Source organism: Entelurus aequoreus, linkage group LG12 (genome assembly GCF_033978785.1).
Source record: "Entelurus aequoreus isolate RoL-2023_Sb linkage group LG12, RoL_Eaeq_v1.1, whole genome shotgun sequence".
In the NCBI taxonomy this organism is placed as follows: domain Eukaryota; kingdom Metazoa; phylum Chordata; class Actinopteri; order Syngnathiformes; family Syngnathidae; genus Entelurus; species Entelurus aequoreus.
The window spans coordinates 1,458,784-1,474,514 of record NC_084742.1 but is presented as its reverse complement, the minus strand read 5'-3'; positions in this window follow the sequence as shown (position 1 = coordinate 1,474,514).

The window sequence follows — 15,731 nt, the reverse complement described above, 5'->3', positions numbered from 1 at the left end:
TGGATCCACTATGGACTGGACTCTCACTATTATGTTAGATCCACTATGGACTGGACTCTCACTATTATGTTAGATCCACTATGGACTGGACTCTCACTATTATGTTAGATCCACTATGGACTGGACTCTCACTATTATGTTAGATCCACTATGGACTGGACTCTCACTATTATGTTAGATCCACTATGGACTGGACTTTCACAATATTATGCTAGATCCACTATGGACGGGACTCTCACTATTATGTTAGATCCACTATGGACTGGACTCTCACTATTATGTTAGATCCACTATTGACTGGACTTTCACACTATTATGTTAGATCCACTATGGACTGGACTCTCACTATTATGTTAGATCCACTATGGACTGGACTCTCACTATTATGTTGGATCCACTATGGACTGGACTCTCACTATTATGTTAGATCCACTATGGACTGGACTCTCACTATTATGTTAGATCCACTATGGACTGGACTCTCACTATTATGTTAGATCCACTATTGACTGGACTTTCACACTATTATGTTAGATCCACTATGGACTGGACTCTCACTATTATGTTAGATCCACTATGGACTGGACTCTCACTATTATGTTAGATCCACTATGGACTGGACTCTCACACTATTATGTTAGATCCACTATGGACTGGACTCTCACTATTATGTTAGATCCACTATGGACTGGACTCTCACTATTATGTTAGATCCACTATGGACTGGACTTTCACAATATTATGCTAGATCCACTATGGACTGGACTCTCACTATTATGTTAGATCCACTATGGACTGGACTCTCACTATTATGTTAGATCCACTATGGACTGGACTTTCACAATATTATGCTAGATCCACTATGGACTGGACTCTCACACTATTATGTTAGATCCACTATGGACTGGACTCTCACTATTATGTTAGATCCACTATGGACTGGACTCTCACTATTATGTTAGATCCACTATGGACTGGACTTTCACAATATTATGCTAGATCCACTATGGACTGGACTCTCACTATTATGTTAGATCCACTATGGACTGGACTCTCACTATTATGTTAGATCCACTATGGACTGGACTCTCACTATTATGTTAGATCCACTATGGACTGGACTCTCACTATTATGTTAGATCCACTATGGACTGGACTTTCACAATATTATGCTAGATCCACTATGGACTGGACTCTCACTATTATGTTAGATCCACTATGGACTGGACTCTCACTATTATGTTAGATCCACTATGGACTGGACTTTCACAATATTATGCTAGATCCACTATGGACTGGACTCTCACTATTATGTTAGATCCACTATGGACTGGACTCTCACTATTATGTTAGATCCACTATGGACTGGACTTTCACAATATTATGTTAGATCCACTATGGACTGGACTCTCACTATTATGTTAGATCCACTATGGACTGGACTTTCACAATATTATGTTAGATCCACTATGGACTGGATTTTCACAATATTATGTTAGATCCACTATGGACTGGACTCTCACTATTATGTTAGATCCACTATGGACTGGACTTTCACAATATTATGCTAGATCCACTATGGACTGGACTCTCACTATTATGTTGGATCCACTATGGACTGGACTCTCACTATTATGTTAGATCCACTATGGACTGGACTCTCACTATTATGTTAGATCCACTATGGACTGGACTCTCACTATTATGTTAGATCCACTATGGACTGGACTCTCACTATTATGTTAGATCCACTATGGACTGGACTTTCACAATATTATGCTAGATCCACTATGGACTGGACTCTCACTATTATGTTAGATCCACTATGGACTGGACTCTCACTATTATGTTAGATCCACTATTGACTGGACTTTCACACTATTATGTTAGATCCACTATGGACTGGACTCTCACTATTATGTTAGATCCACTATGGACTGGACTCTCACTATTATGTTAGATCCACTATGGACTGGACTCTCACTATTATGTTAGATCCACTATGGACTGGACTCTCACTATTATGTTAGATCCACTATGGACTGGACTCTCACTATTATGTTAGATCCACTATTGACTGGACTTTCACACTATTATGTTAGATCCACTATGGACTGGACTCTCACTATTATGTTAGATCCACTATGGACTGGACTCTCACTATTATGTTAGATCCACTATGGACTGGACTCTCACACTATTATGTTAGATCCACTATGGACTGGACTCTCACTATTATGTTAGATCCACTATGGACTGGACTCTCACTATTATGTTAGATCCACTATGGACTGGACTTTCACAATATTATGCTAGATCCACTATGGACTGGACTCTCACTATTATGTTAGATCCACTATGGACTGGACTCTCACTATTATGTTAGATCCACTATTGACTGGACTTTCACACTATTATGTTAGATCCACTATGGACTGGACTCTCACACTATTATGTTAGATCCACTATGGACTGGACTCTCACTATTATGTTAGATCCACTATGGACTGGACTCTCACTATTATGTTAGATCCACTATGGACTGGACTTTCACAATATTATGCTAGATCCACTATGGACTGGACTCTCACACTATTATGTTAGATCCACTATGGACTGGACTCTCACTATTATGTTAGATCCACTATGGACTGGACTCTCACTATTATGTTAGATCCACTATGGACTGGACTTTCACAATATTATGCTAGATCCACTATGGACTGGACTCTCACTATTATGTTAGATCCACTATGGACTGGACTCTCACTATTATGTTAGATCCACTATGGACTGGACTCTCACTATTATGTTAGATCCACTATGGACTGGACTCTCACTATTATGTTAGATCCACTATGGACTGGACTTTCACAATATTATGCTAGATCCACTATGGACTGGACTCTCACTATTATGTTAGATCCACTATGGACTGGACTCTCACTATTATGTTAGATCCACTATGGACTGGACTTTCACAATATTATGCTAGATCCACTATGGACTGGACTCTCACTATTATGTTAGATCCACTATGGACTGGACTCTCACTATTATGTTAGATCCACTATTGACTGGACTTTCACACTATTATGTTAGATCCACTATGGACTGGACTCTCACACTATTATGTTAGATCCACTATGGACTGGACTCTCACTATTATGTTAGATCCACTATGGACTGGACTCTCACTATTATGTTAGATCCACTATGGACTGGACTCTCACTATTATGTTAGATCCACTATGGACTGGACTCTCACTATTATGTTAGATCCACTATGGACTGGACTCTCACTATTATGTTAGATCCACTATGGACTGGACTTTCACTATTATGTTAGATCCACTATGGACTGGACTCTCACTATTATGTTAGATCCACTATGGACTGGACTTTCACTATTATGTTAGATCCACTATGGACTGGACTCTCACACTATTATGTTAGATCCACTATGGACTGGACTCTCACTATTATGTTAGATCCACTATGGACTGGACTCTCACTATTATGTTAGATCCACTATGGACTGGACTCTCACTATTATGTTAGATCCACTATGGACTGGACTCTCACTATTATGTTAGATCCACTATTGACTGGACTTTCACAATATTATGCTAGATCCACTATGGACTGGACTCTCACTATTATGTTAGATCCACTATGGACTGGACTCTCACTATTATGTTAGATCCACTATGGACTGGACTTTCACAATATTATGTTAGATCCACTATGGACTGGACTCTCACTATTATGTTAGATCCACTATGGACTGGACTCTCACACTATTATGTTAGATCCACTATGGACTGGACTCTCACTATTATGTTAGATCCACTATGGACTGGACTCTCACACTATTATGTTAGATCCACTATGGACTGGACTCTCACTATTATGTTAGATCCACTATGGACTGGACTCTCACTATTATGTTAGATCCACTATGGACTGGACTCTCACTATTATGTTAGATCCACTATGGACTGGACTTTCACAATATTATGCTAGATCCACTATGGACTGGACTCTCACTATTATGTTAGATCCACTATGGACTGGACTCTCACTATTATGTTAGATCCACTATTGACTGGACTTTCACACTATTATGTTAGATCCACTATGGACTGGACTCTCACACTATTATGTTAGATCCACTATGGACTGGACTCTCACTATTATGTTAGATCCACTATGGACTGGACTCTCACTATTATGTTAGATCCACTATGGACTGGACTTTCACAATATTATGCTAGATCCACTATGGACTGGACTCTCACACTATTATGTTAGATCCACTATGGACTGGACTCTCACTATTATGTTAGATCCACTATGGACTGGACTCTCACTATTATGTTAGATCCACTATGGACTGGACTTTCACAATATTATGCTAGATCCACTATGGACTGGACTCTCACTATTATGTTAGATCCACTATGGACTGGACTCTCACTATTATGTTAGATCCACTATGGACTGGACTCTCACTATTATGTTAGATCCACTATGGACTGGACTCTCACTATTATGTTAGATCCACTATGGACTGGACTTTCACAATATTATGCTAGATCCACTATGGACTGGACTCTCACTATTATGTTAGATCCACTATGGACTGAACTCTCACTATTATGTTAGATCCACTATTGACTGGACTTTCACACTATTATGTTAGATCCACTATGGACTGGACTCTCACACTATTATGTTAGATCCACTATGGACTGGACTCTCACTATTATGTTAGATCCACTATGGACTGGACTCTCACTATTATGTTAGATCCACTATGGACTGGACTCTCATTATTATGTTAGATCCACTATGGACTGGACTCTCACACTATTATGTTAGATCCACTATTGACTGGACTTTCACAATATTATGCTAGATCCACTATGGACTGGACTCTCACTATTATGTTAGATCCACTATGGACTGGACTCTCACTATTATGTTAGATCCACTATGGACTGGACTTTCACTATTATGTTAGATCCACTATGGACTGGACTCTCACTATTATGTTAGATCCACTATGGACTGGACTTTCACTATTATGTTAGATCCACTATGGACTGGACTCTCACTATTATGTTAGATCCACTATGGACTGGACTTTCACTATTATGTTAGATCCACTATGGACTGGACTCTCACTATTATGTTAGATCCACTATGGACTGGACTTTCACTATTATGTTAGATCCACTATGGACTGGACTCTCACTATTATGTTAGATCCACTATGGACTGGACTCTCACAATATTATGTTAGATCCACTATGGACTGGACTCTCACAATATTATGTTAGATCCACTATGGACTGGACTCTCACAATATTATGTTAGATCCACTATGGACTGGACTCTCACTATTATGTTAGATCCACTATGGACTGGACTCTCACAATATTATGTTAGATCCACTATGGACTGGACTCTCACAATATCATGCTAGATCCACTTGACGTCCATTGCATCCGGCCTCCCCTAGAGGGGGGGTCACCCACATCTGCGGTCCCCTCCAAGGTTTCTCATTGTCATCCCACTGGGTTGAGTTTTTCCTTGCCCTGATTTGGGATCTGAGCCCAGGATGTGGTTGTGGCTTGTGCAGCCCTTTGAGACACTTGTGATTTAGGGCTATATAAATAAACATTGATTGATTGATAACACTCAAAAGTGCAGATTTCGACCATTGAAATACTTTCTATAGTTCATTTAAAAACAGCACTGCATACCATAATCGCGGCGACAGTTTTGATGTTAAAGGTCTAAAAAAATGATGTACAACGTCGAGCGGGCCGGGTTGAAAATCTTAACGGGCCGCATGTGGCCAGCGGGTCGTATATTTGCCACGGTCTGTTATAGACTGTACACACCAATGGAAAGTCTACTCAGAAGGGGTTAGATGAGAGATATTTGCCAGATGCTGATAGACTCTGCCAGCCTGTTATTTCTCCACTGAGAGCTCCATCAGTGATTTTATTGATTTTTTTCCCCTAACTGGGCTGCTCTCTTATTGTTATCCCAGGGTGGCGTTCATCGGACAAGAGCGCCACCTGAGGCTGTGATCGCTGCCTGGGAAAACCTCGTCTTGCAAGGCTCTGGCTGCAGCTTTCTGCTTGGTCATGTTGTAGCCGACGTCCCAGACCCCCAACATCAATAGACGAGGTCAGAGGCTATTTTACCACGTGAGCTTGTACACTGCAAAAAGTCAGTGTTCAAAAACAAGAAAAAATAAATACAGAAATGAGGGGTATTTTATTTGAACTAAGCAAAATTATTTGCCAATAGAACAAGAAAATTTGGCTTGTCAAGACTTTCCAAAACAAGTCAAATTAGCTAACATCAATGAACCCAAAAATAGCTTAAAATAAGTATATTCTCACTAATAACAAGTGCACTTTTCTTGCTAGAAAAAAAATGAGACCTTTTTGCTCAATATGTAGAAAAATATTCTTAAATGAAGTAAATGCTAGTGCCATTATCTTGACATAATGATATGCATACATCATGATTTTTTATTTCATACTTGAAGTAAGAAATTATGACTTTAAAAAAGTAGTGTTATACGTGTGAGTGTTGATGACACAACAGTTGATATTCTAGTTTCAAGCATGTTTTACTCAATATAGCTCATCAAATCTCAGCAACAAGCTGTAATATCTTACTGACATCATTTAGGAGCAAAACACTTAAAACAAGTAAAACACTCTAACATCAAATCTGCTTAGTGAGAAGAATGATCTTATCAGACATAAAATAAGCAAATATCACCCTTATTTGACATATTTCATCTTACTTAGATTTCAGTTTTTGCAGTGTGTACTGTGCAATCTACTAACAAAAGTTTCAATCAATCAATCAATCAATCAATTCTAGACCCTGCAAGCACTTCACAGAGATTCTAAGAACCCATCATTCATTCAAACTATAGCACTTATTTTTTCAAAGAGATCAATGTAGTGATCCTTAATTGATTTGTGTTGATTGGATAATATCAGCTTATTTACTGTATTACTTTCGGTTTATAAACACTGTAAAATAAAACTGTCGGTTTTACAGTAAAAAAACAACCTGACAGCTCAGTTGCCAAAAGTTTACCATATTTGTGTGTTTTGCACAGAAAATTGCTACAGTACTATTGTTATTTTTACACTAAGCTGCCAATTTGTTTTTTACTGTTAAAATCAATTAGATCAATCATATTTTTTGGACAGTTAAGGATTTTTGTTGTATTTTACAATTAACTACACTGCAAAAAGTCAGTGTTCAAAAACAAGAAAAAAAAAATACAAAAATGAGGGGTATTTTATTTGAACTAAGCAAAATGATCTGCCAATAGAACGAGAAAATTCGGCTTGTCAAGACTTTCCGAAACAGGTCAAATTAGCTAACCTCAATGAACCCCAAAAACACCTTAAAATAAATATATTCTCACTAATAACAACTGTACTACTATATGAGTATGTATTTTCTATTGTTTCATTGAAAATAAAACAGCAAAGTCCATTTGGCTGTCATCTGTTTTAATTATGAGACACAATTGTGTCAAAGTCATGATTTTTTATTTCATACTTGAAGTAAGAAATTATGACTTTAAAAAAGTAGTTTTATACTTGTGAGTGTTGATGACATAGCTTTGCAACAGTTGATATTCTAGTTTCAAGCATGTTTTACTCAATATACACTAGCGTTCAAAAGTTTGGGGTCACATGTAAATGTCCTTATTTTTGCAGGAAAAGCACTGTACTTTTCAATGAAGATAACTTTAAACTAGTCTTAACTTTACAGAAATACACTCTATACATTGCTAATGTGCTAAATGACTATTCTAGCTGCAAAATGTCTGCTTTTTGGTGCAATATCTACATAGGTGTATAGAGGCCCATTTCCAGCAACTATCACTCCAGTGTTCTAATGGTACAATGTGTTTGCTCATTGGCTCAGAAGGCTAATTGATGATTAGAAAACCCTTGTGCAATCATGTTCACACATCTGAAAACACTTTAGCTCGTTACAGAAGCTACAAAACTGACCTTCCTTTGAGCAGATTGAGTTTCTGGAGCATCACATTTGTGGGGTCAATTAAACGCTCAAAATGGCCAGAAAAAGACAACTTTCATCTGAAACTCGACAGTCTATTCTTGTTCTTAGAAATGAAGGCTATTCCACTAAATTGTTTGGGTGACCCCAAACTTTTGAACGGTAGTGTAGGTCATCAAATCTCAGCAACAAGCTGTAATATCTTACTGACATCATTTAGGAGCAAAACACTTAAAACAAGTAAAACACTCTAACATAAAATCTGCTTAGTGAGAAGAATGATCTTATCAGACAGAAAATAAGCAAATATCACCCTTATTTGAGATATTTCATCTTACTTAGATTTCAGTTTTTGCAGTGTAGTACCTGACAATATTCACCAGATGGTGCTGTGCTGAAAAAAACAAACAGTTGGTGATTGAATCAGTGCGTACAAAAAAACTTGTCTGCCACTCTCCTCGTCCTTTTTATGCTTTTTTTTGAGGCATGCGAGAGTAACTATGACAATTTCTGTTCATCTTCCTCACTGCCCACTTGCAGCCCGTTCAAACACGGCCATCAGGGTGCCGGCACCACGTGATGTCACGGCCGCTGCTCACCTTTAGCCCGGGTTTGTCTTTAATTATCGCCGGGGAAGGAACGCGCCAACCAGCTCATCAACTGGATAAATATTTGACCGCTGTTTCATAAATTGGCATTTGGAGGGAGGTTTATTTTAACGATGTCCGATCCAGACATCACGCGCCGACCGATGTGCGGTGAATTGGCTCCCTGCGGGTGACCAGCGCCGGCCTCAGTGTGAGGTAAATTAATACCCACGTTTCTGCGGGGGAAATCGGAGATTTCAAACACTTCCTGAATTTGTCTTATTTAATTATTAGCCGTGTTGAAGCCTAATCTGGGAATCTCGCAGGCCCAGCATCCAATTAATCAACGCGTGTGTGTCCGTCCAGATAGAGTTTGCATACTCGCGTTAGCTTTATTTGTGTAACATTAGCGCGTTTGGACGGCGAGTCGCAATTTGATCTTCCTCAACATGGGGGGGCTCCGGGGTTGGGGAATCTCTAACATGACTCGGGGGGGATGGGGGGGGGGGGAAAGGACGCGCAAGCTATGAGGCGTCACGCCTTAACAAATAAGGATCCCACTGCGACGTCAGCCGGAGTCGCTTTAGCATGGCTTACAGTTTTATGCTAATCGCCTAAATCTGCGGAGGATCATAGAAATCCAAACAGCCTGGCGTTTTTGATTAGCATTCCACGTCGGACAACAAAGGCAGCAAAGGACGAAGGGAGACGTTGATAAAGTTTTCTCGGGATTAAAGTGTCACATTTATGGGTTTATCATTCGTGACGATGTTAAAACACTGGAAGAGGGTTGTAAATAGGGGTGAAACGGTGTGGCATCCTCATAGCCTACTGAAAGCCACTACTAGCGACCACGCAGTCTGATAGTTTATATATCAATGATGACATCTTAACATTGCAACACATGCCAATACGGCCGGGTTAACTTATAAAGTGACATTTTACATTTCCCGCTAAACTTCCGGTTGAAAAGGTCTATGTATGATGACGTATGCGCGTGATGTCAATGGTTGAAACGGAAGTATTCGGACACCATTGAATCCAAAACAAACAGCTCTGTTTTCATCTCAAAATTCCACAGTATTCTGGACATCTGTGTTGGTGAATCTTTTGCAATTTGTTTAATGAACAATGGAGACTGCAAAGAAGAAAGCTGTAGGTGGGATCGGTGTATTAGCGGCTGGCTGCAGCAACACAACCAGGAGGACTTTGACTTGGATAGCAGACGCACTATCCGACGCTAGCCGCCGACCGCATCGATGATTGGGTGAAGTCCTTCGTCGCGCCGTCGATCGCTGGAACGCAGGTGAGCACGGGTGTTGATGAGCAGATGAGGGCTGGCTGGCGTAGGTGGATAGCAAATGTTTTTAGCATAGCTCTGTCGAGGTCCCGTAGCTAAGTTAGCTTCAATGGCGTCGTTAGCAACAGCATTGCTAGGCTTCGCCAGGCGGTACAGCATTAACCGTGTAGTTACATGTCCATGGTTTAATAGTATTGTTGATCTTCTGTCTATCCTTCCAGTCAGGGGCTTATTTCTTTTGTTTCTATCTGCATTTAAGCACGATGCTATCACGTTAGCTCCGTAGCTAAAGTGCTTCACCGATGTATTGTCGTGGAGATAAAAGTCACTGTGAATGTCCATTTGGCGTTCTGGACTCTCATTTTCAAGAGGATATAGTATCCCAGGTGGTTTAAAATACAAATCCGTGATCCACAATAGAAAAAGGAGAAAGTGTGGAATCCAATGAGCCAGCTTGTACCTAAGTTACAGTCAGAGCGAAAAAAGATACGTCCTGCACTGCACTCTAGTCCTTCACTCTCACATTCCTCATCCACGAATCTTTCATCCTGGCTCAAATTAATGGGGTAATCGTCGCTTTCTCGGTCCGAATCGCTCTCGCTGCTGGTGTAAACAATGGGGAAATGTGAGGAGCCTTTCAACCTGTGACGTCACGCTACTTCCGGTACAGCCAAGGCTTTTTTATCAGCGACCAAAAGTTGTAAACTTTATCATCGATGTTCTCTACTAAATCCTTTCAGCAAAAATATGGCAACATCGCAAAATGATCAAGTATGACACATAGAATGGATCTGCTATCCCCGTTTAAATAAATAAAAATCATTTCAGTAGGCCTTTAAATGTTGTTCCAGAAATTTTAGAACATTTTCCAATGAGCATTTGACAAAGAAACTGTCCAAAAACGTCCCTGATTTTGAACAACGTCCAACCACTATATTTAGTGACGTAGCTAATATTGCTGGTTCTTTCGTTGTTCTGTCTCGATACAATGATTTTGAGCAAATATTTCCGTGAGCGCAGATTAACAGTCAAAAAGGTAAAAATATGTTCCGTAGTGCATTCAGGGAAACGTCAACACGCCCTAACGGTTTAGGCCAGAGGTGTCCAAAGTGCGGCCCGGGGGCCATTTGCGGCCCGCAGCTAATTGGTTACCGGCCCGCCACACATTCTGCAAAATTGATAATATTGCAAAAATTTAAAAAAAACATTTAAAAAAAGTGGAAGGAGGTGAAATCTAACAAGAAAAAGTTGCAATGTTGACACAAAAGCTGCCATGCAGGCTGGTTTTTTTCTTTTGTCTTTGTTTATTTTTCTTTTTTTTTTGAAAAATCTATGTTATAATGAATTATTACTTAAAAAATATCACTTTAAAAATTTTTATGTGGAAAAAATATTGCATATATTGTGTGGTTGCCATATAAAAACATCAAAGTTTTATTTGACAAAAGAGCATAAAACAAACAAAATAATAGTTCCAACGTAAAATGGACAGATATATCTGAAGTTGATCTCGTAATTTAAGTGTTAAAAGTAAAAAAAAACTAATAAAAATGTATCACTTTATGAGTGGGGGACCTTTTGGATACCAAATATATTTAGTAAGATTTTATTTAACTATTCACTGTGATTACTCAAAAATATTAAAGACTTAAAATCAATGGTGTCCTGCATTATTGATCTTTTAAGGCTCTAATTACTAAATACTGCATATTTCAGTTTTACTATAAAAAACTAAGTTGTCTTTGACAGAAAACCTTTTTTTTTTTTAACTTTATATCAACCTGAAGTTGATATAGAACAGGGGTCACCAACCTTTTTGAAAGCAAGTGCTACTTCTTGGGTAGTGATTAATGCGAAGGGCTACCAGTTTGATACACACTTCAATAAATTGCCAGAAATAGCCAATTTGCTCAATTTACCTTTAACTCTATGTTATTATTAATAATTAAAGATATTTATCTATGTGGAAACACTGATCATCTTAATGATTTCTCACAGTAAATATATACAGAAACAGATAAATATCAATATGAAACACTTTATTTTATATTTTTTCTAAGTGCACATTTTTCAAATTGAACATTTTCAAATGATGACTTCTAAGACAGTCTTGTGAAATCACAATATCCCATTTTAACTAGCTAGCCACTAACATTTTTGAACAAATCATGAATGACTTTGCACCATGTTTGTACAAATAATAACTCATGTCAAATACAAAAGTAAACTCTCAAATGTTTACATAAATCATGTCCCACTTTTAACTGGACACCAAATCTGTTATCTGTTTCTTTGTCAGTTAGTGAAGACCAAGTCTTTCAAATATTTTCTTGGATTTTCAAATTTGAGTTTTGTCTCTCTTAGAATTAAAAATGTCAAGCAAAGCGAGACCAGCTTGCTAGTAAATAAATACAATTTAAAAAATAGAGGCAGCTCACTGGTAAGTGCTGCTATTTGAGCTATTTTTAGAATCATCTGGGGCCGTACTTATCAAGCTTCTTAGAATGACTCCTAAGAAGTCTGCTAAGAGTTGACTTAAGAGTAAATAAATTCTTGGCTGAAAGCTGCACTTAAAAGTTAGTTATCAAGCGTCTTACTCACACTTTCAGCGAAGTGTAGGACTGAATCTTAAGTGTCACACTCAGAGCTGAATTACGACATTACTATGTGCCGTAAACGCAATTTTAGGTGACGTCATTTCTGTGTCCATAGAAATGACCAATCACGGAAGGGAATCCGTTGTCTAAGAATAAAGAAATATCTTGGAAATATTGAAGTGGACAATGGGAGTGTATATTTTGACAATAAACTACAAAATAATACAAAACAAACCGGCACTCACGCTACCGCTCCCTCTCTTCTCTCGCCCACACACTCACTGACGTCACTCACCTCACGGCCACACACATACGCTACTGTCATAACATTTTCTTTCCAATTCATTCATTAGGCAACTAATTTGAAAGTGGTGTGGGTGGCTCTATATATACTAGCCCACTGCAGACACATGCAGAAATCAACAAGGAATCGAAAAGTATTAAATCTGTGACAAAAATAATATCCGCTCTGTCTAAACGATACCGTTTGATCAGCTGCTCGTCATAAAAAAAAACCCAAACATTGTTCCGTTCCCTGAACGTTGGCGCACGTCTCTCTCGCCTCAGTGCCATCCCCTGCTGGCAACTCCTAACCACTTAAGACACCTCTGAAGGTCTCTTAAATATCGTGGAGAGTAGGAGTGATTCTTAGACTTAAGAACGTTGATAAAAAGCTTTTATTCTTAAGTTTGAGAGTAGGACTAAATTTCGCAAATTCTCAGGACTTAAGTGTAAAATGGCACTCTAAGAAGCTTGATAAGTACGGCCCCTGGTCCTTACGGGCTACCTGGTGCCCGCGGGCACCGCGTTGGTGACCCCTGATATAGAGATTTACTGTAAGCGTTAAATAAAAAAAAATAATAATAATTTGACTTATTTTTAACAGTTTAATGACTGAGACCCTTTATAGTCCCCAGGAGCCCTAAAGGTTAAAAAAAAAAAAAAAATCCATATATTTTGTTAAGGTTTGAAAATGAAAAATATCAAAATGGCCCCCGCATGCTTAAATGTTTCCGTGTACGGCCCTCGGTGGAAAAAGTTTGGACAGCCCTGGTTTAGGCATAGTCGGGTAATAAACTGTGGCGTCTCCCCGAGTGGCATGTTTGCCACAATGTAACACATCAGTTCTCTCATGCTGTGTGAAAATGTCCCACTTTTGAAGAGACAGAAACATGTTCAGACCTGACGTCTCAAGCGGAGTCTTGAAATGGCCGCCACTGAGGTTGGATGGCTAACAGATGGGTGTCAACTTCAGGCGTCGTCCCCCTTGCTTGTTAACGTAGCGCCGTCTGGCCCGAGTTATTGCGCTAACCTTCCCCGTGAGCGCTTTTGTTTTTGAATGTCAGTATTAATCATCCAGCTCTGCTATTGTTTCTACATATTCATGAACGCTTTCGTGTGACCATTTGCTAGCGATTATCCAGATGTGTTCGCCCAAAGTCATTATTCACCCTTGGTGGAAGGCTGTTTATTTGCATTGAATCTATCAAGTCTTCCTCCAATAAAAAAAAAAGAAAAGATTTTGATCAGGCAGCCCTAAAGGACAAGGACGTATCACGGCGCCGTTAATCATTTTCTGAGGAGGCCACGGTTCAGCCGGTGCCACGGTCAGCTTCAAAAATCCTGACTTGTTAAGTTCTGCTCGTTGCCGAACAACTTTGATCAGGTGCAGGTGTCGCTTCGTACTGTTCAAAGCGCCACTAAAGTAGACGTAAGTGAGGGCTTTCATATTTCCGTGCGAGTATGCGGACATTAGACCATTAAAAGGGGGCTAAGTGAACCACCCCCTGCTGTCATTTGAAGGCTCTTTAGAAGGTGTTCTCTTGGAAATCAGCGAGATCGTGAGGACATGAAGGTTATCAAGAAGTTGTTTTCCTATTTTTAAACTGAAATATCATTTCAAATGTCAGGAAACACAGACATTGTTCAAGGAAACTGAGGATAGCATCAACCTACACTGCAAAAAGTGAAATCTAAGTAAGATGAAATATCTCAAATAAGGGTGATATTTGCTTATTTTCTGTCTAATAAGATCATTCTTCTCACTAAGCAGATTTTATGTTGGAGTCTTTTACTTGTTTTAAGGGTTTTGGTCCTAAATCAGGGATGTCCAAAGTGCGGCGCAGGGGCCATTTGCGGCCCACAGGTCATTTTTTAACGGCCCATTTTAAAATACGATTAAAAAAATGAAAAACATAAAAAGTGGTATGAAAGAGCAAACAGTAGGTGTTAACAGTAGGTCGATTGATACAACAACAACACAAAATAATAATGCTTATCAAGCTGTCTTGCCACCTCTCCCTGTCCTTTAATCTGCTTTTGTGGCAGCAAAGAAAATAACAATTTGAGTGTGATCTAGTTAGGGTCAAAGGTCATTTTAGAAAGGGTTATTACTAGGGGTGTACAAAAAAATGTATTCACATCTGAATCGCCATTCTTATTCATTCAAATTCTTATTGATTCAGAATTTTCAAAAATCGATTTAAAATAATTTTGTTAAACTTTTGATTTTAATAATTTTTAATAATGTTTTAGGCCATCTCCATGCAACCTGAAGCTTTGCCAACCTGTACTGTAACATGCTTTTTAAAAATGTTCATTATATTTATTATACCAAAAAATACATTGCCAGAATGGATTCTGAATCGGATCGTCATCCCTGGAATTGGAATCGGATTGAATCGTTAGGTGCACACAGATCCACACCACTAGTGATCATGGCCATAACCACCATGGAGGACACCGAGGTCATGTCCTCTGTTTTAAAAGAAAGTGATCTGACTGACTGCAAATATACTTTGTGTAAGACATTGCGTGCGCTGTAAATCACCGTGTGGTAGAGCATCCTATCTTAATCAATGATCTTTGGTCATTCGCAGCCCGCCACAACTCCCTCCCCCGACACCGTAGCTGGGTAAATAGTTTGACTCGGGGGCCACATTGAGAGAAAAACATGTGTCTGGGCGGCCAATGTGTATGTGTGTATAAATCATATGTACACATTTAGCTGTACAAATCTGCTCTACAGTGTTTGTGTTTGGGGCCCTTTTTTTTTCAGGAACACTAATACTAAAGTCACCATGTCTGACAGAGTTCTAAAAAAGTTATGACAGACCACCTCAAAAAAAAGGAATGGAATTTTACAGTTTTTTACGAAATGGGACACCC